The following is a 27,130-nucleotide window of genomic DNA, read 5'->3' on the forward strand; positions in this document are numbered from 1 at the left end:
AACTTCTTGAAAAATGCATCCATCTACAACTTCTACCTTACCTCATAAACAACCAACTTCTAACTCCTACTCAGCATGGTTTCAGACCCAGCCACAGCACTACCACAGCTCTCCTCTCCTTCCTAGAAACCATTAATAAGGCCCGTGACACTGGCCACATCATGTCCACTCTCCTCCTTGACCTCTCTAAGGCATTCAACACTATCTCTCATAACCTTCTTTTCACTAAACTCTCCAAACTAAATTTATCCCACTCCTCTATTAACTGGTTTACCAGTTACCTCTCAAACAGGCAACAAGCAGTCAGATGGAAAAAAGCCACCTCCCCTTTTCTCAGTACTCCCACAGGTATCTCCCAGGGTTAAATTTTAGGCCCCCTTTTATTCAATATGGTCATAAACGATTTCTACCAAGTCATCCCAAATGCCAACCTTGTCCATTATGCCAAAGATTCATCAATAATCTGCTCTGCCTCTTCTATACCCACCCTAGTAAAATTAACCCAAGATGCCTTCTCCTCAACTGAGTAATGGATGATGGATAACCATCTAGCACTCAATGCTACTAAATCTAAACTCATGATATTTACTGCTTCCAAAACCACCAACTTAGATAAAACCTCATTCTCAGTCACCAGTCAAAATAATACTCCTCTCAAAATAGTCTCTAATGCTAAACTACTAGGAGTCCTGATCGATGACCAGCTAAAGTTTGATAATCATCTACATGTAAATATAAAAAAAAACACACAAAAAATAGGCATGCTTTACCGCCACAGCCATCACATCCCTCCCTCCACTAGGCTCACCCTCGCCAACACTTACCTTATCCCATCCCTTCTATACGGTGCCTCTATCCTTACTAACCTGCAATCCTCCCTCAAGACTAAACTCTCCTCTTGCTATAATGAAATAACAAAATTTGCAACCAGCCATAGATCCACTTCCCATCACTGCACTGCCCTACACCAACTGAATTGGCTTGAGCAGTCCAATTACCTCATCTGTATTCAACTTGTCCAAGCACACAAACTTATTTTCACCCCCTGTCTCTGTCCATCTCTTGCCACCACCTTTAAAATGCACCAACCAAATAGACTTTTGAGATCTAATTCCCAAAATGTAATTGAACTGCATAAACCTGCCCATCCACCAGGGAAACATCTAATGTCCTTCTCGCTAGCACACCATTGGAAGTCCCTCCCACCTCTCATCTGCACCAGCAGCAGCCTCTCTTCATTCAAAACATTCACATACCCCTAACTTCACTATGGGAATGCTCTTGCTCCCACCCCACATAATTTCCCTACACTATAGCTACTCTCTATATGCCATAATTCACAATAGCCTCCCATTGTTCTGTACCCCTAATAAACTCTAGGAATTAGCATAACTCCTAGAATGGTACAATTCATTAGGCTAGAAATTAACTGCATGAATTAGCATAACTGTTAAAAAATTTAGACTGTTTCTGCTATTGCATTGTGCTAATATGTTAAACTGTTAAAAACTTTGACTGTTTGTAAATATTACTCTTATTGCATTGTACTAATATGTGCACTCTACTAATATATGTTTTTCTATTTGTTTAATTTTGCATCATTTGTGCACATTACATTTCTCTAATAATTAACTCATGTTAAATCTGTAATTTGTAATTTTCTGGAGCTTTTCTCTCCAGGACTCCATTGAAAATGGGCTCTTCATGGCCCAATGGACTATCTTGGCAAACAAACTATAAATAAAATAAAATAAACAAATAAATAAATAAAAAAATTCCTAAACACTCTTTCCACCTAACTGTGTAGGTGTTATTAATCCAAATATATCTTGCCTTTATAATTGATGGTAATGAATACAATTCTAGATCTGGTAGTCCTATCTCTCCTGATGCCCAGTCTCTCATATGCTGGTTTAAATCAATTCTTTGTTTATTGGGATACAAGAAAAATCTCAAAATTAAAGTGTGAAATTCTTTAATACAACTTTTTGTTGGGGGTAATGATAGTTATTATATAATATATAAAATTTTTGGTAAGATAATCATTTTGATTATCGATGACCTCTCTTCCATCATGAAGACCATTTTATTACATTTGTCTGTTAGATTTTTTATATTGTTTATATTGTTAGTATAATTATGATTTATTATATTTTTAATGTTATCTGTTATAATTATCCCCAAATAATTAATTTTCTTCTGTTTGACAATATATTTAATGCATTTATTTTTTATTCTATTTTTATTTGCATTTATAGGTAGGATTTTTGTTTTATCATCTGCAAATAATAAACCAGATTTTCTTTGAAATACATTCATTGCTAAGAAAACTGCAGATAGAGAATTATCATTGACATTAATGTCAGGAGGAAGTCATAAGCAAACAGTTGAATTTTAGAGTTTAAATTCTCATTTATGTCAATACCATTTATATCTATATTTGATCTGAGAAAATTACCAAATGGTTTTATAATTAGGGGGGAAGCAGAGGTGAAAGAGGACATCCTTGTTTGGCTCCTTTCAAAATTTTTATAGAATCATAAATAAAAGTACCTATTTTAACATATGCAAAACAATAATTATAAAGAAGGTTAATACAATGTGTGAAATTACTTGAGAAATTATGTTCTTCTAAAACTAGCAAGAGATATTTTCAGTTTACTGAGTTAAAAGCACTATTAATATCAAGACTCATTAATACTAAGTTCTCTTTTGTTTTATCTGCATATTCAGTTATTGTGATTATTCCTTTAATAATATCAGAAGTATTTCTGTTTAAGATAAAGACAGTTTGATCTGTGTCAATCATGGAGGGTAGAATATATATCAATCTATTATAATGAATTGCCATGCAGAATTTATAATCTACATTTAAAAGTGAAATTGGCCTGTATGAAAACCATTCAGTAGGATCTTTGTCCATTTTCAAAATTTGAGAGATAAGCTTCTATTTCTAAGAAGGAGGAACTGTAGCTGGGTCCTTCAGTATAGAAAAACCCTTGTGTAGTATGTCAAAGGCTTATTTGTGTAACAACTTATAAAGTTCAGATATAATCCCTTCATTACCTGGCGCTTTATTTTGTTTCAGTTTAGAAATCTGAGTTTGAATTTTAGACATAGAGATTGATTTGTCAATTAATTTCATTTAGACATCAGATAGTTTAGTATATATATATATATATATATATATATATATATATATATATATATATATATATGGTAAATCTTTTCATTATTTCTTTGGGATCTATTAGGTTCATATGTTCATAGGTAAGTACTAGGCTATCTGCCCAAGGGCATCTGTAAGCCTAGCCAGAATGTGTTGGCTTTTGCTGCCCCCTTAGATTAGTTCTCTATGCCTCTGTCCAACAGAACCATTAGTTCCCTGTGCCTCTGTCCAGCAGAGCCACTGCAGTGATACCCAGGGTAAATTTTCTGTTTCCCATCCACTCGTCAAGGTTTCTCTTGAAGCGTGTTAGTGAGGGGCTCTGCCTAATGTAGATTGGAATCCTATTCCAAAGCATGGGGAGTCTCTGGGACAGGAATCTATCCCTCCAACACATCCGATTTATCATTGTGGTGAGGTTTAGATCCCTAGAGCGTGTGGTTCTCGGGGATATATTTTTTTTTTTTAGGTGGAGCATGTCCATCAATTCTATCTATCAAATCTATCTTTGTATGTCAGGCAGAGATCACCTCTGAGTAAGCGGTATGCAACCAAGTACAGCTGGAGTTTCTTCAGTCGGGCTGCATAGGGCATCTGTTTGAGGCCAGTAATCCTCTTGGTGAGGTACTTCTGTGGTCTTTCTAGCTGTTGCAGGTGTCTTGTAAGGTACATCCCAAATGGGGTGTTGTACTCTATGATGGGTCTGATGAGTGATGAGTAGAGGGGCACAATAACCTCTTTTGTTCTAGATACAAACTCTTTTGTGATTAGGTGGGCCACATAGAAGGATTTTCTAACCACCTTGGCAATATGATTATCAAAGGAGAGATTACTATCTACTTGGGTCTCCAGAGCCAGTATTACATTTTCTGTATATAGGGGACTACCACCTATGTGGTGGTTTGTGGGTAATTTGTTTTTTCTAAAGGGGATGACTATGCACTTTCTGGCATTTAGCTTGAAGCCATGGTTTTGACACCAGGTATCCATCTCAGTGAGACCCTTCTGGAGGATGTCTGTATCAAATGGAGAGTCAATTATGGTCCCCAGCTTGCAGTTGTCTGCAAACCTGGTCAGTCATAGTCCTCCTGTGCTTTTTTGTACCTCTGAGAAGTATATACCGAACAGGAGGGATGCCAGGAGTGAGCCTGGTGGATGCCACTTGTAACCGGTTTAGAGTCGGACCTACAGCCTGCAACTCTCACTGTGTGGGTTCTATCCGTGAGCCAATTGGCAGCTCATCTCATGATGTAGGGGTTTATGTTCAGGCTGGTGAGCTTGTCTATAATACCAGAATGGGGAATGGTATTGAAAGCCTTTGCAAGGTCTAGGTAGGCTGTGTGGACCTCCTTTCCCTCATCTAAAGCCTTGGTAACTGTCTCAAAGAAGTCCACCAGGTTAAAAAGGCATTATCTGCCCTTAGCAAAGCCAAACTGGGTAGGGTCCAATGTTTGGAGGTTCCCAATGTCTCTGTTAATGAGTTCCATGATGATGTGCTCCATAGCCTTGCAGACCAGGCTAGTCAGGCTTATTGGGTGATAGTTCCTGGGGTCCATTGTAGCTCCACCTTTGTGGATTGGGATAACTGTTTCTGTGTACCACTCTATGGGTACATAGCCTGTAGAGAGGCTGAGTTTGAACAGTGTGTTTAGGTGAGGGGTTAGTTCATTTTGGAGTTCGTGTAAGACACAGCCTGGGAAAACATTCAGTCCCATTGAAGCTGTGTTTTTGGCTTTGGAGAGGACAGTTTTAACCTCTGTGTCAGCGATTGCCAGGGCTCTGCATTCTTCTGGTATGGTTATGGGCCCTTTAGAGGGTGAGAGGCGGGTGAAGTTTGCACTAAACCTGTCTACCAGAATGTTGGCAATATCAGTCAGTTCAGTGTATTGTGTGCCATTCTGCACTAACTCAGAGCAGATCTGAGAGTTTCCACTTAGGTTCTTGACATAGCTAAAGAATGCTTTGTGGTTATCTTTGGGGTTCTTGGCAATTTTTCTTTCAAAGCTAGCCCTGGATGATTTTATGAGGGATCGTAGTTTCTTGCTGATACTGATCAGGGATGTCTTTCCTTCTTGGGATTTTACTTTTTTCTGTACTAGTTTCCTCCTTCTGTTGTATAGCTTGTTTATGGCAGGGGTCCACCAGACTGATTTCCTTTTCTTGTTGGAGTGAGTCTTGGTTTTGCTTGGGATAGCACGATCCATGCATTCTTGCAGGTGCTCATAGAGTGCCTTTGTAAGGGAATCAGCAGCTTGGACAGTGTTGTCCTTTAGCATGGTGGCTGTGAACCTTTCCACCTCAGTCTTAAGTAATGTGAAGTTTGCTTTTGAAAAGTTTTTCACGGTGGTTTCCTTGATTGGGTGTTGGGGTGGAATGTGGATATCCAGAGTGATTAGTCTATGGTCTGATCTAACCAGCGAGGGGTTGACCACCAGTGTAGAACACCGGTCACCCATGTTGGTGATGACCAGGTCCAATATGTTGTCACCTCTGGTGGGGGTGTTGACCAGTTGATCCAAGGAGTTTGAGTTTATAAATTCTAGGAAGCGTTGGGCAAGGGAGTTAGTACTTGAGTAGTTCTCCCAGTTAATGTTTGGGTAATTGAAATCACCCAATATTAGGGCATTTGGTAGGACCTTCATATTTTCCAGTGTCTCCAGAAATGCGGAATGGGGGTCCTGGGTCATGGTTGGTGATCTGTAACAAGCTACAATTTGAATTGCAGCTTTGCGCATTATTAGTTGCACATGGGTGATCTCTGAGGCATTGTGCTGCTCCACTAACCTGGAGGTGTGGGTATCCTTGATGAATATGGATACATCCCCGCCTTTTGTGTTTCGGTCCAGGTTCTGTGGACGAAAATGATGGTATGAGTTATAGCCTGGTAGTGCTGGGGTGCTCTCTGGAGCCTTAAACCAGGTTTCTGTTACTCCACAGATATAGATGTTCTCCATACTGAGGAGTGCCTTGAGTGCATGCATTTTGAGGTTTAGACTGCTGGCGTTGAGTCGCATTGCCCTTAGGTTTTGGTTACTTGTGCTATTTACAGTGGTGGGTTTGTCTTTTGAGCCTTGCCTAAAAAAGGCACTATGGGGGTGGCAAAAGCCTTGGCCAGTATTTGAAAGCCTAAGGGTGACAGGTACAAGCTATCTCTTGCGAAGCAATGTGGCTTGTCGAGCATGTCATCCCAGGTGGATAGATACTGGATCCCCTTTGAATGACACCAGAAACTTAGCCAATTATTGAAATTGATCATTTTTTCTTTATACTGTGTCATCATTCTTGGTGAGGGCAGGATGCTACTCAGGGCCAGGGTCATACCAGCCTGGGCTACGTGATCAGAGAGCTCTTCCATGTCTTTTTCCATGTAGTCCAGGGAAGGTACGTCTCAGGTCATTCACACCAACATGGACAATGACAGAGTCGTATTTGTACTTGTTCTGGAGTGACATAAGTGCTTGTGTTATGTGGCAGATCCTGGTGCCAGACAAGAAGCTAACTGTAACCTTCTCCTTGTCCAGCCTAGTTAGTGGGACATCAGCGTGCCTGACTATAGAGTCGCCTATCACTAGTGTGTTAGGTATATTATTTTGCCTTAAGGACTGTGATTGCGTGGCACACTGATTATGTGAAGTATGTGTTTCATGGTTTGTGATGGGGTGTGGAGGTTGCTTGGGTGTCTACTTTGGAGGTCTCTATTGCTTTTGAAGATTTTTATTTAGAGCCTCCAAGTATGTTTTTGTGTATTTATGTGTGTTATTTGCCGGTGTTGGTTTAGTAGGTCTGTGTGAGACTGGTGGTGTGTTACAAGTATTTTCCTTCTCCTCTTGACTGTCAGTTCCAGTCTTGGGTTGAGAGAGCTCTGCCTCCAGTTTGGCTGTATAATTGCATCTCTTGCATATATTAGTGTTTGGTGGTAGGAGGAGAGGGTTGTCTGTGTACATGAGGCAGTTGCAACATTGCCTCAAAATGCCCAGATTCACCAGTTGGACTGGAGAGTACACCTGAAACGGCCTTTTGCACATGCCTGAATAGGTAAATTATTTGATTGATTTTATTATAGTAATCTCTGAATTCCTTTAGAATAACTTCTGTTTCTGTTACTTGTTTTCTTCCTATGTTAATAGACTTATTTTATGTGATTGGACTTACTGAGTAATTTTTTTTTTTTTTTGTGGCTAAATGGCACATAGATTTTGTTTTAATAGAGAAGTTAATCACTTTAGACTTCTCAAGTTTGATTTTAGTTTTATGGTTTAAGATTGCTAAGTATCTGTTGTTTAGTTCTTCTTTATTATTGTTTTTATTTGTCTGATTTCTAATTTTAACTTATCATGTTTTTCTTGTATTTCATATAATTCTTACTTTTTTTTTCTTTTGACAACCAGTTAGAGTCTCTACAAAAATAATATGTTTTTAGTGCATCCCATAAATACATTTCTGAAGTATCTTCTATATTACTAATTTCTGTAAAGGAAATGGTTGCTTTAATAAAAGTAATTAAATTATTTTAAACAAGTTATATATTCTTGTAATCTTCTGATTTTAACATTACTATTAGATTTTAAAAAATATAACTCAAACTCAATCACATTGTGATCTGAAGGCAGATGAGATACTGTTTTGACTTTGCCTAGTGTATCAGCCAGGTCATTAGAGACATAAACTCTGTCAGTTCTGGATTGTGTTCCTTGTCTATGGGAATAATGGGCAAAAAATAATGAATTTGGTTCAGAAAATTCATTTGTGTCTCTAAGATGATACAATTCAGCAAAGTTTAACAATGCCTTTGCATATGCCTGTATTCTCCTTTTACATATAGTGCTAGTATCACTTGGTGACAATATACAATTAAAGTCTCCTGCTAGAATGATATTGCCTTTTGAGTTTTGAATTACTAGTTCTAGATGTTGGTCAACTGTTTTAATTTCCATTCCAGAAATCCAATACACGTTAATATTTATTCATTTATTTATTTATTTATTTTACATTTTTTTGACTGGGTTAATCTGACTGAGCTGTGAGGACCATTAGAATACAGTATTCAATAAACATAGAAAAATTTGCACAAATAAGCAATAATTAAATATACATTATATACATACAAGGTGAGTATAGTTTTACATAATAATTTGCAAGGTGGTTGAAAGAAGAGCAGACATAATTCCAAAGTATTAAACAACAGTATATGAAAAGAAATTTGCAATGAAATAAAAAAAGGCTGTTAACATTTGAGCAAATAGTAGATTCTGTAAAGGAGAAAATTAAAGAAATGAGAGTATTTGAGGGGAGGTGTGAGGGGTGATTAAAGGCTATGATAGGAGTAAGAGTTATGTTAATATCTGAAGGAAGGAGGTTTTATGAGATTATGTGAGAAGAGGGGGTATGTGAGAGGGGAGGAGGTAAAAAAGTTATTAGAGTCACTAAAGTCTTATAATAAGAGTTAATATCCTCTTATTATACTTTATATTTCCAGTACAAAGCATACCTTTATCATCTTGATATGTTTCTATAACCATAGACATAGGCAGTGAATTTCTCCATAATATAGCCACCCCCTTTTTATTATATTGTGAATTGAATAATAAATGTAGTTTTTAGTATTTAGCCTATCTTTGTTTTCTGTTAATAAGTGTGTTTCTTATTAAAAAAACGTGACAATTAAACAATTTCGAATATCTGTTTTAGCTACCCCTCTTGCATCCATTATTTAATCCATTGACATTTATGGAAATACAGTTAATAGATGTCATTTGTCCTACTGATCAAATGTGTACATGTACTTCTCATAGATAAAGACACTCTGTTAGTAAGGAACTGCTTAGTAATCATCTTGTGAACATTAACATTTGAAGGTTTGATTAGACATATAATAGTTACTATTGTAGACACTTGAAAAAAGATAAAAAATATAATTATTTATTTATTTATTTTATTTTACATTTGCTTTTAAAATCCTTCTTACCCCCATGGAGTCTAACACTCCTTGCTTGAATAGTCTAACCATCCAAGCAAACACTTCCATCTAATAGTCTGACAAAAAAAAAAAAAAAGTCTACTGTACTTCAATCAAATATGATGGAACATGTATCCTTTAAAACATTGTTAATATATAATAGTAGAACAATTATTTCACATCTTAACTTGTTATTTAACATATACAGTCTCAAATTGTATGTGTTCATCAAGGTGTTAAAGTAAGATATGCTTACATCTCTTGTTATTGTTCCTTATCTATGCATAGTTTTGAAATTCATCAACTAATAGTATAAAATTTGAAAGACTGCTGAATAACAATTTAAAATGTTTTGTGATGTGTCCCACCATAAGATCAATATACTTTTAGACCCTTCTATTCCCTCTTTGTAAGATTATATTAAAGTAAATGAATAATTGTACTACAATGTTTAAACAATATTTCATTATGTGCTTATATTCAGTGGTATATTACTGTAAATTAAAACCCCCTATGTTACTTCTGTCAGTATACAGTTCATTGCTTATTTTTCATATGTATGAGACTTTTGAGTGTATTGACAGCATATTCATATCATGTATGTAAACCTCTAGTAATGAAGATCTAAACATTATATATATATATATATATATATATATATATATATATATATATATATATATATATATATATATATATATATATATATTCATTTTACCATTCATTGACAACTATCAAACTTTAAATGCTTGCTTTCAAATATATTTACTTATAAATGTATTCAAATGTATTTCACAATATGTGCAACATTATAATTGTTTCCCTTCATCAATGCCAGTTTGTATGTCTAACTATAGTTGCAGTGAATTTTGAGCTAATGCATATTTAAAAGGTTCCACCTTTTATTTAAATTAACCTTCTAATGCTGCCTGTCAATCACAGTCTCTGAACATGAATAGCTCTTTTCTCTTGTTTAGCTGGGAATTCCAGCTAAACTGTAGCTGTTTACCACAGAAAGCTTCATGTGTTCTAAATGAAGTAAAAAAGCTCAAGCTATGGAGAGAGGAGATTCATATCTAACTACCACAGAAGCACCTTGTATAGGGACAACCTATTAGTCACAATTTCCATATCTTTCATATTGAACCTGAGCATTTCATCTATGTATAGAGACTATTTCAAAACCATTTAAAACTACACAATCTCTCTGCTGCTAAACATGAAAACACACATCCACAGCAACTGCAATCATCCCCTCCCCCCAATCCAGCACATCATAAATCATTCTGTTAAATAGAACAGTAACATATTATCTAAATCTATGCTTTAGTAAGACAGACAGCTTTTAGGTTTACTATTAGTTTTAGTGAAACAACTTTTCTAATGTTACTATAGTTAATGATTACATTGAGTTACTTCCACAATTGGGTGGAGATGTTTATCATTTCTTTTAGTATATCATTTAAGTAGCAGGTTTAATTTAACACTGTTAATGTCTTTTCGATTTTATAAGAAGAACGTATGGGATGTCACCATAGTGTGTGTTTCCCTTTAGTAGGTAACTGCAGTTTACAGGAATCAAGCAACTTTAAGTTCAGCTATGTGCTATACTGCAGCTGTTTTCTACTTCAAATATAAAGTATGCATTATTAGTTCCTGCATAAACAATTCCGTATACAACCCTTCAGATCATATCTTAGTATAAATGGTGTATGCTTTATTTAAGGGAAATTAATAATATTTTGTCATGACTTATTAAAAATACATACATACATACATACAAATATTTCAAACATGGGCATTAATGCCCTGATAGCCTGCCAATATACCAAAATACTTATTCCCATATAAGTATCCAGGCTGTTCTTAAAAATATTTAAATTAGTACTTGCTTTAATATAATTTGATAGTCTATTCCATGCATCAGCTACTCTGTCAGAGAACCAATTAGTACACTTCTCATTCCTATAGAATCTCCTGCATAGGTTGTCTGATGATTCTCTAGTACTTTTTGTTAACCCCAAACATTCCCAGAGGTAGTTGTCACTGAATGCCCTATATACCTGAATAGGATCTCCTCTTAGATATCTGTAAGAGACACTATACATGTTCAGATATTTTAGTCTTTCATAATAACATAAATGTTCACATCCATGGATACCCTTGGTATATTTCCGTTGACCCCTTTCCAGTTTACTCATGCTTGTTTTCTTATAGGGTTTCCATATTGTTATTCCATACTTAAGTTTGGGTCTAATGTAACTAACAAACAATGACTTCATTATTTTTGATTTCCTAGACTTTATAAATCTTTTTATACAACCTATAGTTCTATAACTATCCTTAACCAATAGGTTGACATGATTAGAAAAACTCAGCTGAATCTGCCCATATACCCAGGTCCTTAAATGAGTCTACAGTTTCAATCACTGCATGCTGTATTAAATATTCATCTTTCAATTTATGCCTACCAAATCTCATATGCTTAGCTTTTTTATGTATTTATCAGCATAGTATTCTCCTGTGCCCAAATGGTCAATTTAGTCAAGTTATTTTGCAGATATGTCTTATCTGTAACACATGTAATCAGTTTACCCAATTTCAGGTAATCTGCATATAGACTGTAGAACACCTCAGATGAAAAAGTTAGGTCTGAAAGATACAAACTAAACAAGTAGGGGCCTAGACCCCTGTGAGACATCCTGACCGTAACCAAGGATTTTGCCTATCCAGTTGCTGCATGATACTTGCCATATCCTATTTGTAAGCCACACAGCTCTCCATCTTATCAAGAGTACATGAATACCTATTTGTACTAATTTATTGATCAGTGTTATGTGTATGACCCTGTCAAATGCTGAAGTTAGATCTATTTAAATTACATCACAGCACAATTTTTCATTCATAGTTGTTATTATATTGTTAAAGAACATCATGTTAAAGGTGGTAATAGATCTGTTTTCAACATATGCATGCTGATATATGGTTTAAGTCCTAACCTATCCAGTTCTGACAATAACTATACAATATTACCTTCTCCATTATTTTTCCACAACATGAAAGTAGACTTAAGGGTCTATATGACTCTGGAGTTGTCCTAGTCCCCTTTCTCTTAAAAACAGGTTTAATAAGCATATATCTCCAATCTTGAGGAATCTCCCCATATTTATATGACCTAGTGAATAATAGGTATAATGGTACTGTAAGTTCTTGCTGAAGTGCTCTCAGGGCATTGTTACTAATTCCATCTCCTCCCTGTGTTTTGCTTGGATCCAGTTTTTGCAGGTCTTTTTCAATATAATTTAATTTGATTCCAGTATATGGGGTTACCTGGATGTCACTAGGATACCTTAACACCCCTTTGTTGAGCCAAACTGTTTTGCATAAGATTTTGTAATATATATATATATATCTGTTGTGTCTGAGAATAAATTTTAGAATCTGCACAAAGTTTTGTCAATTTGTGTGTCTTTATTCCTTCCACATTTTATGTATCTATAAAAAGGTTTCCCTATTATGATCAATATCTTTATATACATTTTCTTCAAATTTTTCTTGATCTTGTCTCACACTATGCTTAATCTTTTTATCCAGCTTGTTTATTTCAGTTTTCAAAGTTGTAGTTTGACCTCTCTTACTTTTCTTATATTTTTTGTCTCTCACCTTAATTAGATATCTTGTTCTTATGGAAATATATCCACCTGATGTTTTGCCTTTCCCCTTAATTTCTTCTTTTTCTCATTTGTCTTATTTCTATTTGTCTTTTTAAGGATATAATGGACCAGTCCATATCCTCTGTTTGTTCAAAAATGTTGTTAGTTTGTAAATTTAACCCACAATGGACTTCAGGGAAGTATTGGACTTTGATACAGGATTAACCCAGAGATCTGTGTGCTCTCTCTATACAAAAAAAAAGAGAGAGCTTCAGGCAAATCTAAAGTTTTAGGGAGCCAGGTAAACAAGAAATTAACCATATTGTTGCCTTCTGTTCCTTCCAGTAGACCAAAAATAAGAATGTTGTTCCTATGGGACCTGTTCCCAAGGTCATCTATTTTAGCTAGTAAAGAGTTGTTCTGTTTTAACAGGAATTCAATATAGTTCTCCCCTGCAGTCTACCTTCCATATCATTCAAGGATTCTTCAACGCCTGAAATCTGGTTTCTCTGTAACTGCAGAGCTTCACTAATTTGTTCCATTTGTTTTGGAACAGTTTTTCTTAAAGTCATCTATTTTGTTGTCCAGTCTATCTATTTTCAAAGACAATTCTTGAATATTAGTCAGTAATGACCAAAGCTCTTTTTTGAACACAGAGTCTTGAGATGCTGCCGTTGTATAACTCATGGTGCTGCATATACAGTGAAGAAATTTTCTCTTGCAGATTTTGACAGGAAAATAGTTGAATTTTAATGCAATTGTTTTTGATATAATCCTTTAGGACACAGATGTTTATTGTAGTTCACTTAATTAAGTTGTTTAGGATTATTTCGAAATACAATTTCCTGTCAGAAATATATGTAAGAGCAGAACAGAAGAAAAGTGCTGCTATCCTAGTCTCATCCTGGCCATGTTTTATGTATTTCTAAAGCGAACAGATGGTTCTGAACTTGATAGTAAATGATGTCACATAACCAATGGGATCACTAAAGTAGAAAGGACCTTTTGAACTTATTCATGTCAACACTTAGTTTTAGTAGATTAGCCTTTGTGTAGTCTCTGAATACTGATGTATTCAAGGATGCTTCCTGCTTTAGTCTTAAGATGAGTTTGACTGACGTGTGGTCCAATTTGATGAGGGAGGGGGCTACAATAAGCAGTGAACAGAGTTGTCACATGCTGGTAAGGATCAAGTTCAGAATTGTATCTATCCTGGCCAGGGTGTGGACTAACTAGTCCAGGGAGTTTGTATTTATGAAGTAGAAAAGTCTCTGGGCATGCATGTTTGAAGATGTATAGGTCTCATAGTAGATGGTGTGATTGGTGACCTCTCCCAGGATAATGTTGTTTGGCTTAATACATAGCGTTTCCATACTGGTTAGCTAAGTATGTATGTATACCTGCATGTATACATATATAAAATAAATTGCCTGTGAAACAGTGGGATGCTTTTTAGTAGCTACAATTTAATGAGTGGTACCAGAAGGACTTGTGTGTAATGACAAGGTTAAAACAGGAATGTCTGGGCTAGAAATTATTCTGGAGAGAACTATAAGAAATTAGACAGCACAGGTAAGGTTGTAACTCTCTATTTCCCACATATCATTTAAGAACAGCTAATTAGTCAGTCAGTCTATTAATCACTCAGCCAATTGATATTTTATTTCCATGCTTTTTTTCAAAGTTCCCTGTAGTAGAGCATGAACAAATGTACAGTTACAACAACCATCTTAAAAGCAAAATAAATAGCCAGAGTTTAATGCATACAGCAGAAAAAGAAATGTTAAAATCTCATTAAAACCATACTCTTTACGAACATGTAATTCCTGACCACTGTTTTGAGGTTCCAAATGCTAATACTTTTGAGGTGCTTAGTTTAATAAATGCAAGAAAACATAGCTTCATTTTTTTTATTTTACTTTGCTTTTGTTTACTGAATTTAGTCAAAAAAACCTTTTTAGTGAAGGTCCAGGGAGAAAGTTCCAACATATTACAACACATTTTCGAACAGACATTCAGTAATATACATGAAAAGATATTAAGTAATATGCATTAACAATTACACATACATTTGCTAAATAGATTACATTCTATTGCACATATGCAGCACCTAGCATTTTAACCAATGACAAAGTGTCATTCAGACACCTGAACTAACACTTTGCCTTCAGGTTGTTTCCCCTAACATATTCTGCATTAAATGAGCTTATGAAAACCTTAGTTAGAGAGTCAGAAGCCTGAGGAATAAATACTGAAAAATGTAATACAAACAGAAAAAATGTCTAAAATACCACTTGTCTAGATCGAAAATTATAGAGAGATATCATTTTTAGATATGAAACAGTCATAACTTGGCAGGAATGAGAATGTTACTTCATGTAGCTAATTTTTATATGAACTGTTAAAGGCATGGTTATTCCTAAACTAATGTATAAAAGCATACAATATCATATATTTTCAAATTGAAATAATCAGCAAGAACTTGATATGCATTACTATTTGTCAAACAACATGATATAGCTTTCAAGGAAAATATATATAAAGATATAAAAGGACTGCCATGTTTTAAAGGGACAATCTCCCTTGCACCCTGTATATAAGGGCTGTGTTCTCCACAGCCATGTAACTTAAATGTTCTTATTATGAGTTGGATGACTTCTGATACAGGATATACATTTGGAATTGTGCAAGCAGTATTTAGTATGTTAATCTTTAGGGCACAATCATTAAGTTATATGTACAGGAAGAATAAAATCCTAGCTGGATAAAATTATCTTCATGCTTTGCATGTAATGCTTACTAGAATGCTTTGGTTTAGTTGTTTCTCACCTGTTTCTGTTCAGCATACTGGTATAAAACTTGTAGTATGCAGGTGCCAGCCAATTTGTTGTTGTTATCATCATCTGTATAGTGAGAACAGATCTATGTACAATAAGACTAGAACATTTAAGTTACCCCAGAAACTTACTGCAAATTTGTAGTTACACAGAAGTGATATATTTTTTTACATTCTTAGCTCATGTATGGTACTACATGATTAAGTACCATCACTGTTCATTTTTGTATTTTTCCAGAACTAATTTCAAGTATTTGTTTTTCAGCTATCAAGCCATGAGTTAATGATGTGGACCATTCAACCTTCTATGTCATTTAATGCAGGTAAACTACCAGATTCTTACAAATTAGTTTTAGTGACATTTATTCAAGTCACATAAATATAATAATTTAATATGTTTCCATGGCTGTGTGATAAATGCCATTCAAATAACTAAAAGTTTATCAAGACAGTGTTTAGGCTTTTCTCTATAAAATCCTATGGTTGTATTTGTATCATGCTTATTTTATAGAAAAAAAAAGGAAAGGAAATTGGCTATATATATATATATATATATATATATATATATATATATATATATATATATATATATATATATAATACTGTCAGAAATTAAAATGCAGCAATGCATTTTTATTTCCCTTCTAGAATTAATAGGCTGTGCAGTTAGACCATAGAACTATACTCACTACCTGAGATTCCACATTGGCTGCCTAACAAGTAACAGACTTAGTGGTCATAATATGAGGTTAATATCTGTTATTATGTGGATGTCAGATGGCTCTGTCACTTACTAAATCATTTTTATACTATACTAACTAAACAGAAGTAATTTTGTATATATAAAAATAAGTGTAAATGAAAATGGTTTCAAACTTTAAAAATCTGAGAGCTTCCAGGAGTAAACCAGACAGTCACACCCAAAATTCATTACAAGAAAAAAATCAGGAATGCAAAGAAACAAATATTAAATCTAGACAATGGTTCACCTATTAAACTTACACGATAACATCAGAATACATGCTCTAAACTAACTAGGCAGCAGTATACTGGTAGTGAAACAATCCCCTAAAGCTGGATATCAGTAATGTGGGCAAGACCTCAGTCACTTGTAGCCAGGAATCTTAGCTGATTGCAAACTCTTTTCACAAAAAGCTACTGAAAGACAGTATGATAAATCTCAGGTTTTCATAGTGCACAGAAAAAAAATGACACATCTACCTGTAAACCAATGATAGTATTCAGGGTCTAGAAGAAAAATCTTGAGCAATTATATAACTCTTTCAGATTTCTCTGAAACACTTCTGAACATCTAGACACAGTTTTAGAAATATTTAAACAATTATGCCTTTGATGAAAGAAGTCATAGTCCGTACTAGTCACTGTTTGCAAAACTGATTTTTTTTTTTGGGGTGGGGGGGTAATTACAATTAGAAATAGTGAATAAACATTATGGTGAGAAGTTTGTTATTTTACACGTTGAGATATTTGGCAAATAAGGGAATGCTATGTTAAGTAGTTACGTTGCATTGAAGATGAAGGTTTTAACTTTTGGTCTTCCCTATGCAGAAGAGATCCACAGAAATTAGAGATGAAGTCTATGAAGCTTAAAGTCAGGTGGTCTACATCAAATGACAGCTGGTGTATATGGTAGTTAAAGCAAGGAGTCAAAATCTGCAAGTAATTGAGTGTGAGTAGGAGAGCAATGTTTGCATAATTTGGGATTTACAAAACAAAAATGACAGTGTAGACAGGAATTTCAGAAGAAATCATTAATGATTGTGAAAGCAACACATCTGAGTTTGACTTTGGCTGAAAGTGTTAGAGGAGGCTTATACAGCTGAGTGTATCAGTTATCAAGATGCTGATACAGTACAGATACCAGATGAGTGGTTTTCTTTCTGTTTTTTTTTTTAACTTGGTATGAAAAGAAATAAGTATTTTGGCAATTGTAGAAGACTTGCAAAATAATATGTGAAAGGAAGAATGATTTCTGAAATCACTTTTTTTGGAAAATGGTTTGATACAAAGGTGTCAATATTCAGAGATGATGGTGTATGAATATAACATCTAAATATACTTTTCCATTAAATATGTCCTCCATTTAGTGTTCAGTTCTTTACAAATTCTGTGGTGGGACTGGATTGGCCCAAGGGGCTGCCATACGATTTGATTTGGTAATGAAAGTCCAGTTTTCAAGCCTGTATTTGGGAATCACAAAAACATAGCAGTTGTATACTGAAGGATGAAGAGGGGGTTCAAAGTCATGATGATTACAAGAGCCATATATTTTTTCTCTAATGCTGGAAGGAGGAAGTGACTTTACCCTACAACTTTGTTTTTAAATTATGTTGAGATCTCTGTAACTTTTAGGGGTTAAATATAGGCAGCTGATGGATTGTATAATAAGGAATATGAGAAAAGCCATTGCTTTGAATATAAATTTTAGATTATGTGATTTATCAAGTTCATTCTATTGTACTGTTTGAATATTTTGATGCTATGCAACTGTGCATAATCTTTAGTGTCAGAAGGTGGCAAAGATCGATGGGGTGGAGGTAAAGTTGGACAATTAGTGGTCTAATAAGGGATTTTTTTTTGTTTTAGCTATCTAACACTATAATAACATCAGCTCTCTAATAGGAGCTGTCTATAGTATAAAATATTACTTGTATTAACAATAACTGCACAGAAACTCCTTATACAATTACAGTTAAAGCTAGTGTTGAAACTGGTTAGAATGGTCAAGTAGCAACAGAAGTACTTCTACTCTACTATACAGTTATGAACTATCCTTTTCTTTAGCTCATTCAAAGTCTGTCAGAGACAAATGTTTTGATTAGAATACATGCTTTTGCACCATTTGCAGAAAGGTTCAGTTTGTGAAGAACTTTGATGAATTCAGGAAAGAGTGATGGAGCACTTTGTTGGCATAAAGAATAAAATAATAATAATAATGCCACTGCTGTTTGGTATTTGGCCACTGTAGTACTCAAACTGCATAGTGGCAAGCAACAATTGCAATATCTCTGCAAAGAGTAATCAGGTTTATTTCTGACTACAGAGCTAACAGCCCACATTACACATTATATCATGAAAATGAAAGTTCCCAAGCTGTAGAAGTTCCAAAACCAGGGCACTTCCAGCTTCATAATAAAATATGGTATTTTATCTATGGTTATGATGAGAAACAGACAAACCACAATGACCCAACTAAAGTTTTTTTTTTTTTTTTTTTTTTTTTTGGCAATTACACTCTGGTTACTGGGTTTGAAAGAACACACACACACACACACACACACACACACACACACACACACACACACACACACACTCACACTTTTTAGTCCAATTACTATCTCCTGTGTAGAAATAAAAAAGATGTGCATTTAGACATCTTGAGACAGGTTATGGGAACCACTATGTATTCAAGTAATTATTCTCTAAACAGAAGTATATAACTATTTATAGAATCAAATTATACCTCAAAAAACAGCAATGAAAATAGTATTCTACGTTTATATATCACTTAACTGAATACATGCAATGACACTTTCACATTTACTACATCAGTGTGACCTGTATAGATGGGATTATGGACTGTTTCAGTAGAGCATGTTGCATCACATCAGGGAATATTTCAGCATATAAGTAGGTAAAGATTGTGCTAATTCACACCAATTGTTTTCTCTGTTCAAATTATTGTATCAGTTTTAAATTTTAAGTTGTGTCTTACTGAAAAATCTTTCAATGAATATGTGGATTCAGCGTCTATATTTTCCATCTCATATACCCCCTCTAAAAAAAATTCTTCTTCTAGGCTGTAGGACCTATCACATACTTATGGTCATGTATGATTTATGTCCCAGTATTTGTCTGCTGTTATTGAATATAGCTTAGATTTAGATCTTATTTCTTACAGAATATTACATAGATGCTGAGGATTCATTTGCTCCATAATTTCATTTGCGGTATCAGTTCTAGCCTATTCATTCCCAGATTTAATCCACAAATAAGCACGAAACCCAGCACTTATATAAACAGCAATAAAATAGAAAAAAACAAGCACCAGCAGCTGGACAACCATGGATCTTTAACAACAAAGTAAAAGCTAAAAACTGCAAACAACCATGGTTTAGTGCTTTCGTCTTATACAAAAGATATCTTCAGAACCGTGAAAAAGGAAGTAAGAACATCATTTAAAACATATTCATGAACAAACCCACAAAAATACCAAATTAGAGGGCAGAAACTACAAAAAACAGGAAAATCTTAAAGAGTATTGGAAAACAGTGAGATATAACATAAAAAATGTTATTTACAACAGTATTTACAACTTGGAAGCCCTCATTTTTAGTTCACTGGTACTGGAAATTAATACCTGGCAAGTGTGTGCCGTCTAACCTAAGTTGCCCCAACATTTCACAATGCAGTAATTTGTTATTCCAGTCCACTGTGTAGTCAGCTGTTTGCACTTGCTCCAAAATTAAAAAAAAAAAACTTAAATATTTTAAAGTCTACAGAGGACAGGGAATGGCTGACAAGAGCACTCTTGTTGTAAGCCTTCTATATACTATAAACATGCTGATAAATCCTTTTGTTGAAGACATTGTTGGTTTTGCCCAAATAGAACACTTGACTTTGAGTACAAACTGCAATTTATACCACTCCTTTAGAGTAACAATAAAACTTGCCCACTTTTGCAAATTTCATAATGATATCCATTATGGGGCCAGGGGAACACTACAAAAGCCTGAAACCTCACAATACCAATGCCCAGAAGCACGGAACTTCAGGATCCCAACAATGAATAATGGAGATTGCTGTACAGTGTGGAATGGGAAGTTTGCCATTCTCCCCACTGTAGTGCAATCTCGGAGTAGGTATATTTAAGTTACGGGGCGGATGTGGGGGTGGAGCCCTCCATGTGGGGGGGGTGCAGGAGGGCTTGCCCCCCTGCATACATGTTGTTATTGATGGTTTTGGACTTTTGTTTTATGTCGTTTTTGGTATTTTGATGTTTCGTGCTTCTGGCCGTCGGTATTGTGAGTGTCAGTATTGTGAGGTTTTGGGCTTTCGTAGTGAATCCAGAGCTAGTATAGTTGTTCTTAATATAGTAACACTGGGGACATCTCACACATTTTAAAGTCACTGGAAACCTGGACACAAAATTAAAACAAGATCTCTCCAATACATTTTTGATGTTGTTCTTCCTTTTGTATGTAAATATGGGCTAGCTGTTAGCCAACTGTTGGGTCCCTTAATCACAAGAAAGGACATGCGAGTTATTGCAAATGATTTGCTGGATATTCTTAGCATCCAGGGAATATTGAAGAACCATGTTCTTTTAGATAATGAATGTTTTCATGTCCTTCTGATTAAATCCAGTAGAGTTTACCAGGCCACCCTTTATGATAGCTGCATACCTCTTTGTTCTCCCTTCCCACACCTTGGCTTGAACACTGTCCAAAAGGGAGATGGGATATCCTCAATCTAAAAACATCCTCTTAAGGACCAAGAATTCATTTTAGCATATGGCATCAGTGGAAGTCAGTCTAGAAACCCTGATGAATTGACTTTTCACAATACCTTTCCTTTGGTGAAAAGGATGGCAGCTTCTAAAGGATAGATATGAATTGCAATTAAGTGGGCTTCCTATAAACCCAGGTTTCTAGGTAACTGCTACTTGTCTTCTGCATATCAATGTCCAGGCAATTAATCCCCTGCACATCAACCTGGCAAGTGAACTTCAAAAAATTGATACTACACTTCATTGCCTCCACTAGTGCTAAAAAATCATTGGCCATGCCTTCTATACAAATAATAAATCATCCAAGTATCTGAAATAGCCCAAGCAACAACTAAATAATGGCATTTTGACAAGAATATCTAGTTCCCACTTGAGGAGAACTGCATTAGCAAAAATGGGGGCACAGGCAGCCCTCATCGCTACTCCTGTAAGTTGCTTGTAATATTCCCCACCAAAGGCCATGAAGTTGTTGTTCAATGCAATGTCTATGAAGTCATGCACAAGTAATTGATCTTGTTCTGTAAGCCCCCCCAAACTATTTCTCCTAACCATTCCAATCCATCTTCATGATGGATAACTGAAGATAAATTTTGTATGTCACAAGTAACAAATAAAAAAATTGCGTCAACATTAACTCATATCCAAATGATGTTTCAAAGTGCATCTGCAGTTAACTCCTACTGATACATCTAGGCATCAAATATTGCTTGCTCATATTTGTGTCACTAATTCCAAACCATGCTATGTACAAGGTTTTAAAAGATTTCATCTTAAAGCTTATACAATGGCAAATGTAATCACATTGATTTGTGTCCTCTGTCTAGTACAGGTTAAGAAATATTAACCAATGTTTTTATAATATTAATTTATATAGATAACATTTTCACATTTTTCTAAATATCTCAACAACCAAGTAACACGGACAGAACACTTAGAGCCTCATATGAAAGTTCTCAGTTAGATGAATAAAACGTTGCAGACAGTATATGCATAACTTGAATGTCTGCTGATATATTGTAAGTTGTTTACAAAATATTACAAATGTAATAGTTACTGTGTTTACTGCGACTTATAAAATTCCATTTAATACCTAGAACTTAAAGAATGCTAACACTATAAAAATAGCTTGTGCTGAAGGGTTTGCCATTTACACTTCTTTCATAAACACTATGGTTCCAGAAATATGAACATTTGTTTGGAATGTGAGGACATAATTTGATTCTGTTAAAAGGCTTAAGCTCTCCCCACTGGAAGTTACAGTGCAAACTTCCTGAGCTCCATTGGAAGGAACGAGTTGATGTGACGTAATTTGTTAAGCAAGTCCCAAGAATCTCTGATGACATTGGAGAATGGAATAAACAGGTTATTCAATTTCAGGTCTATAAACTTCACCAAAGGTTCTGTAATAGAGCCTCCTGCAACCACAATGAACCTTAATGGAGGGTCCTCAACATTCAAATGTATTTTTGGAATCCCAAACATTTTTGAAACCATTGAACTGACCACAGAAAGAAACTCATACAGTTGATGTAAAATGTTGTCAAATAATAACAGTTCATCAAGAACAACCTTAATACTTGTGTATGCAATGGATATTTCATTTGGGGACACCACACTATAAGTTTATATGTCTCCTAACAAATTACACATTCATCCCTCATAATACAGTTACCCCATAATCACTAAGCCACCAACTCTATTGGGTTTCATACATCTTATATCTTTGTTTGTGATGATGGCTTTAAGGGTTTCTCTGTCTGATGAGGAAAGGTTATAAAAACGCTTAGTACAACTGGAACTAAGAAGTTCATGAATCTCCTTCTCACAAATCTTTTCAAATATGTTGATGGTGGGGTGCAAGGGAAGATTGGCTAAACTTTCCCTTTTAAGCAGGTTAGCCTCATTCTGTAGTACATCCTTGCCACCAAACAACACCTGAAGATTCAAATTCCAAGTAAAGAGTTTCACGTCCAATAAAGTATATGCCAAACTGGGTCTACTTGAAGGAATAAAATTAAATCCCTTCAAGAACAGTGAATGATGCACTTGCCCAATGGGAAAATCAGTATACTTGTAAATGTTAAAACCAAAATTAGAACTTATATTAACAGTACCATAAATGTTATTGTGCTCCTTCACTCCACTCCATTCCTCCGATATGTTTACCATTTCTGATGGTGAAATACATCCCTCTGATTGTTCGTCTTCTTTGCTTGTTTCCACCCTGTCCACTGTCCTGGGGTTGGTACTGATTGTAGTTGCATCTTGGCAAGCCTGTCTGATCTCCAAGGGGGAATGTCCCCGTAAAGGGACCTCACCATCATGATTAACTTTGGGAAGCTGATGGTTTCCATCTGAAATAGAATTAGTGGGGGCATACAATTAAGTGTCTGTGGCAGGGGGTTTGGGGTAAACTGTTCTGTTCTGGTAATCCAAGTTGTCATCCTTCAACTTCCTGTCTTTCCTTCTTTTCACCTCTACAACCTTCTGATCTGTGGTATAAACAATGGGCCAGATTCAGGAAGCCTCCGTGTAAGAGTTATAACTCTTACATGGAGGCTGCAGTTAAACGGTGTGATGTCAGCATGTCATGCATATGCATGAGGTGCATGAGGCATGCTGAATCACACTGTAACTCTTACACGGTCTGTGTAAGACAGTAGGGGGCGTGTCCGTTGGCTAAGCCCTGCAAGCGGACACGCCCCCGGAAGTCTATAATGGCTGAAAGTAAACAGCCACGAGAAAGGCCATGGAAATGTGAATAAACACACTACACAACACATGCCCCCACAGACCAGCAATGTAAAAAGTGAACAGATGTTATAAAATGAAAATGAAAACTGTTTTATTTTTTTTAAACCCCGTAAATGTTTGCTACTGTGTGCGCTCGTGTGCTACTAGCGCAACTGCAGTTAGCAATCAGTGGAGAAGGATATAAGAAGTAAATATGCAAAGTAAGCCAAGAGGTAATAGCATAGCGGTAGAGTTGTTGGTTTAAGAGCAGGCATGCAAGGTTCGAGCCCACACAACAACCTTTTTTTTTTTTTTTTGGTAAATAAGCACTAAAAAGGCCCCTGACAGTATTGTACAAATGTAAAAGTATTTCCTTTTGTAAAATGGAATGAAATGGAGCATATATTTCAAGTAATACAATAATAAAAATGTTTAGAAATGTACTGATAGCTAAACTGCAGTGAGACAGAGTGCCCGTAGCTGAGTAGTGTTTCACAAACTGCAAATTGCTTGCCCGTAGCTAAACACTAGTTTAACAGGCTCAAACTGTGTGTAACTAGCTGTGCTTAGTTTAACATGTGTGTTACTAGCCAATTAAGGTGTAACCCAGCGCACACTGTTTGCGCGACGCGCCCACAAGCTAACCGGTGGTGCGCATGCATGAGCTCCGCGCAAACGAGCGCAGACCTGGGTTTAAGAGCTTAAAAGTGCCTTTGGCACTTTTGATTGACAGGTCCTGAAGTCATTACTAGACAGTCATAAAAATTAAAAATCAGTGGTCAGATTCAAACCCAGGATACCATGCACAAGAGTCAAGGTACTAAACCACTAAGCCATGACAGCAGTACATAGAAGTGCAGAAATAGCATATATATAGGATGTAATCCAAAATGGAGCATGATAAAGCAGTTTCTGTGAAGTAGATACAATTCCAAAACGGCCAATCATAGAAATGTGCGGGAAAATCGGCATATTTAAGCCCCATAGGCGGGAATACACAGCATAAACGATTGTAGAATAGACCTGCAGGCAGAATGAGTGGAGTAGGGGAGGGACGTTGCTTTTGAGCACAGCGGTGGGGCGTTGAGGAGTCCAGATACATGGTCTGGCTCCTAGTTCACCATCATGAGGCCCAACTCATGCAGGGCCAGGTCTCATGGGGAGCGTACAGGGCAGAGGCATGGGACCAGTTGGCTCATGATCTCACTAGTGCTACTGGGATTCCACGCACTGGTGAGCAGGTCCGTCACCACCATGCGGACCTGAAGCGATGTAAGCAAGACCAGTTGACCCAATGGATCCAGGAGGCCCGGGATATACCCAACGCCCCACTACTGAGTTAGTTACATTTTACTTATGTAAGTAAGGAATTCAGCTAGCTGATACCATGGAGATGTGTATTCCAATATTACTTGTTTTGTATTGCAGCTGCAGGTGTCCGCTCTATGAATCGATGGGCACATGACTGCAGGCTGGTGCGGCTGCGCCACCATGCAGGTTAGTAACCCCACCTAGTACTTGTAAATAAATATTATAGTGTAGCATGTAGCAGAACACTGCAGTGTATTGATTAAAAGTAATAGAATGTGCAAGCAACAAGTGAAAGTCTGCAGGTATGGCTGCAACAAGTTCATCAGTATGCAAGTGAAACTGGAAATATAAGTGATAGAAATAAATAGTGCTGTAATACAGATGTCCCACCATTAATTAAATGTAGTATAAGCTGCAGTAGTTTCAAGAGTACAGCTTCAGAATCTGAGGTAATCACATGTGAGATATATCCCCTGTTGAAATGCTGAATCATGACAGAAGTGAGGCTGCTGGAAAGTGTTGGAATCACCACAGGTCTAATATGTGAACAAAGCCTAGAAGTACCAACCTGAACTGTGAAATTGCAGGATGTGTGAGAGTGACAGAAAGGGTCATGTATCAATGAATAAAGTAGTAATAACTCCTGAATATATAAGCTTCAGTTTGGTTCTACAGAACTAAATGCATGTGGGAATTAAAACTTAACATCCCAAACTGATTTCAGTGTGTCTGACTCTTGAATGTTCAGGCCAAAATCTGTATATGGTAATCACAGTCAGCAATTTGCAGATAGAATGAATGATTGTCAGACATACTAAACATCCATAGTTGTCCCCTGCCCTGTCATCAAAGTGTAGCAGGATGATGTATCTGATCAAATTCAAAATAAGTAGGATAGTGATGCATCTGTAACAGGTCTAGCATGACAGTCAATTAAAAATCATTTGGAAACTATCACCCACAAGTTAATTGCGTTTCTATTACAAATGTATATCAATGTATAATTTATGAATGTGTCATCATTTTCTTTCTCCACCCCACCCTATAATTGCAAATTAAAAAACTCACTAAATATTGGTATGTGAACATTTCATTGACCATGGACATTTGCCCTGTTTGAAAAATATATGCATGTCTGTTGTTGCATGTGCCCTGTTCATACCTGCAAACCTGATGGCCTGTTGCCATTAATCAACCCTGCATGTTGTTTGATTGTGTATTTCCATTCAAATAATGCATGTGATATTGATATGCCCGTTGTTCAATGGTGTTAATATCTGGGTGTTTGTTTAATGGGAATACCAATGCATGCTGTTACAACTAATTTGAATGGAATAATATGCCACTAACCCAAACTAACATAACATACCCACAAACCTAGAACGCTTGGGAAGGCAGGTCCCAGCGGACCTACCTCTCCCACCTCAGCTGGCGACTGCACCTGGCACTAGTGCCCAGGCTGGACCCTCCTCCGGTGGCCCTGTGCCACCTTCGGGTGGAAGCGCTGCAGGGGATGGGGCCCATCCCCCCCTCTGCAAGCATGGCCGAAGCAGCTCGTCCACTCACCCTCCAAGGTGTCCGGTCTGTGGTGCGAAGGGAGATCCAAGACTCTGTTCTTGGGCCCCTACACCAGCTTGAGGCCCGGGTGGCACAGCTTACGGGCATGCCCGTTGTCCCGCCTGCACAGCCCCCAGCACAGCCCCGTTTTGGGCTGTGAAGGAACAGTGGCAACTGCCTATGGGTGGGGATATCAGTTCCACTGTTGCCATCTGTGGGCTCATGTGCCCTGGATATCCCAACCTCCGTCCCAGTCAATTGTGTAACCCCCCACATGTGTCATACACCGCCCCTGTATGCGTCTTGTCTGTCTTTTCTGTTAACCTACCCAACCTACCTCCCCAGCTATACCGACTACCTCACCTGACATACCACTCTCACCTGATAA

The sequence above is a fragment of the Protopterus annectens genome, chromosome 5.part1 (genome assembly GCF_019279795.1).
Source record: "Protopterus annectens isolate FY-2018-M chromosome 5.part1, PAN1.0, whole genome shotgun sequence".
NCBI classification, from domain to species: domain Eukaryota; kingdom Metazoa; phylum Chordata; order Ceratodontiformes; family Protopteridae; genus Protopterus; species Protopterus annectens.